The sequence below is a fragment of the Rhinopithecus roxellana genome, chromosome 7, assembly GCF_007565055.1.
Source record: "Rhinopithecus roxellana isolate Shanxi Qingling chromosome 7, ASM756505v1, whole genome shotgun sequence".
NCBI classification, from domain to species: domain Eukaryota; kingdom Metazoa; phylum Chordata; class Mammalia; order Primates; family Cercopithecidae; genus Rhinopithecus; species Rhinopithecus roxellana.
In genome coordinates, this window is record NC_044555.1 from 102769959 (window position 1) to 102773287 (window position 3329).

General features: G+C 41.5%; 1 pseudogene; it reads left to right on the top strand.

Annotated features, from left to right (window-relative positions):
- The first annotated feature begins 3237 nt into the window (after positions 1 to 3237).
- LOC115898860 lies at positions 3238 to 3329 on the top strand (annotated as a pseudogene).

The window sequence follows — 3329 nt, forward strand, 5'->3', positions numbered from 1 at the left end:
CAGCACTTTGAGAGGCCAAGGTGGGTGGATCACTTGAAGCAAGGAACTGGAGAGCAACCTGGCTAACATGGCAAAACCCCGTCTCTACTAAAAATAAAAAAATTAGCCTGGCATGGTGGCGCACACCTGCAGTCCCAACTACTTGGAAGGCTGAGGCACGAGAATGGCTTGAACCTGGGAGTCAGAGGTTGCAGTGAGCCAAGATCACGCCGTTGTACTCCAGTCTGGACAACAGGGTGAGACCCTGTCTCAAAAAAATAAAAATAAAAATAAAAATAAAAAATAAAAAGAAAGAAAAAAAAGGCATATCCATAAGCATTAGCCAGATAAAGTATCTGTTTAAATATTTATAGCTTGTTTTATTTTCTGTGTGTTTCCTGATCATATCAATGACCCATTTGGATCAATGGCCTATTGACAAACCAACCATCAATGGTGGTTTGTCTTTAAATATTTTATTTTTTAGGAGCCACTGTTATATTATGTAAATCCAGACTTTGTCTGGTTTTATAATGCAAATGTTTTTCAGAGTTTAGTATTTCGTTTATGGTGTCTTTCATCACACAGAGTTTTTTTTTTTTTTTTTTCTTTTTTCCATTTAATCAGCTCTGCCAAACTTTTATTATATAAATATGGATTTTCTAACAAGTTTAGAAAATAATTTCTTATATTTTATTGTGAGAATTTTATTTTATTTTATTTTATTTTTTTGAGACGGAGTCTGGCTCTGTCGCCCAGGCTGGAGTGCGGTGGCCGGATCTCAGCTCACTGCAAGCTCTGCCTCCCAGGTTCATGCCATTCTCCTGCCTCCGCCTCCCAAGTAGCTGGGACTACAGGCGCCCGCCTCGTTGCCCGGCTAGTCTTTTGTATTCTTTAGTAGAGATGGGATTTCACCGTATTAGCCAGGATGGTCTCGATCTCCTGACCTTGTGATCCGCCCGTCTTGGCCTCCCAAAGTGCTGGGATTACAGGCTTGAGCCACCGCGCCCGGCCTTTATTTTATTTTTTTAAGTTTTTGAGACGGAGTTTCACTCTTGTTGCCCAGGCTGGAGTGCAATGGCGCGATCTCAGCTCATTGCAACCTCCACCTCCCAGGTTCAAGCAATTCTCCTGCCTCAGCCTCCCGAATAGCTGGGATTACAGGCATGTACCACCATGCCCAGCTAATTTTGTATTTTTAGAAGAGATGGGGTTTCTCCATGTTGAGGCTGGTCTTGAACTCCTGACCTCAGATGATTCACCCGCCTGGGCTTCCCAAAGTGCTGGGATTACAGGCGTGAGCCACCGCCCCCGGCTGAGAATTTTAAAACATTGTTTTTTATATTTCTGATTTAAAAGTATTACATGCTCATTATAAAAATGCAGAAAATGATGCTGAAGGAGAAAAAGGGTGAATCCTATGACTCATGATATTCACTTTGAAGATTTGCATTTGACTCTGACAGAAATTCCCTATGCATGAGATACATTCAGTTAAGGTTTTTTTTGTTTTGTTTTGTTTTTTTGAGACGGTGTCTCACTCTGTCACCTAGGCTGGAGTGCAGTGGCATGATCTCGGCTCACTGCAACCTCTGCCTCTCGGGTTCAAGCGATTCTTCTACCTCAGCCTCCCGAGTTGCTGGGACTACAGGCGCATGCTACCACGCCCAGCTAATTTTTGTATTTTTAGTAGAGATAGGATTTCACCATGTTAGCCAGGCTGGTCTCAAACTCCTGACCTCATGATCTGGCCACCTCAGCCTCCCAAAGTGCTGGGATTACAGGTGTGAGCCACCGCGCCTGGCCCCAGTTAGGAATATTTTAATGGGAGTGTCTTATTCATGCAGTTACGTAAGCTATTTTGTTCATTTTTATAAACATCATTAACATCTATCCATATCATAAATAAATATTTATATCCTACTTTTTTTTTTTAAGTAGAGATGAGGTCTTGCTATGTTGCTCAGGCTGGTCCTGAACCCCTAAGCTTAAGCAATCCTACTGCCTCAGCCTCCCAAAGTGCTGGGATTACAGGTTGAGCCACCATGCCGAGCCTACATTCTACCTTTTTCCTTATTATTTTATCACATTATAATTCAACTACGGAATCATATATTGGTTGGCACTTAAGTTGGGCAGGATGAGCACTATATCTATTCTAAGAAACTGTATGCTTGATTCACAGAGGCTTCTGGGTAACTGCTTACAGTTCAGAAACTTACTTGGACCAGGCTGAGTTGGCCTAGGGAAGACTGGAAGTGACAAATGAAGATTTTGTTCAACCTGAGTATAATGTGCTACACTGCAGTTTGTAGTCATAATGCATACAGTACACACATAGAGTGCAACCCTATGATTGAGGAGAGGCACTCCACTTTGATGCAGAGGTTGCTGGTACATATCCAACCTATCCTATTCTGTTTGTAATGTGACTCATTAGCTTCCAGAAGGTCTGGTATGGCTCTCACTCACTAAAGTATTACATCTGCAAAATTGTGTCTCCATCTTCCATCATTCCACCATCACTACCCTTGCTGCCTGATGAGGATCAGAAGTTCAGATGCTTATATCTCTGCACTCAAGAGCACAGCTTATCTTTGAGTTGTGTATCCTGACTACAATGCCTTTCTTCTATGTCATTTGCAGAAGTAAACCTTAGTTGATTTACTTAGATGGTGTCTGTCTGAGCTTTCTGTCCATACAATCCTACTATGGTTATTTGTCAATCAGTGGATGTACAGGCGTTTAAAGAATATCTCCATAGATAATTAAACAATGTGTACATGTCTGAACATTTCACATAGATGAAGTGTCATGTATGGAATTACCTGGTGAGGCAGGATTATCAAATAAGCCAACTGCCTTCAAGAAAACTTGTACCAAGGGATTCACTTGCTGTGGATGAGACTAAGTACTTTGCTGCTCCCTGGCTAGAACTGACTAAAACACTTGGCCAGTTTGACAGGCCAGAAGTAATAGTGGTTCACTCTTGTCCTTTGCATCATCATGACAGCTATTGAGTAAAAAATAGCCAGTTGACACAGACGTTACAAATACAAACTTAGAATTGAACAGACCCAAGGAGGAACCCAGTTCCACCTCTTGATTTGGGCACGATTTTAGGCCGGTTTCTTACTCATTCCATCATTCCATGCATAGGTTGTTTCCTTTGTAAAATGGGCATAACACTTAAGTCACAGAGGAGAGGTCAGAACTAGCAAATCTGATTCACAAATTAAGCACTCAAACACGCTTCTTGTACTCACTTCAGCAGCACATATACTAAAATTGGAAAGATACAGAGAAGATACATGGATAACATGCAAATTTGTGAAGCGTTCTATATTTTT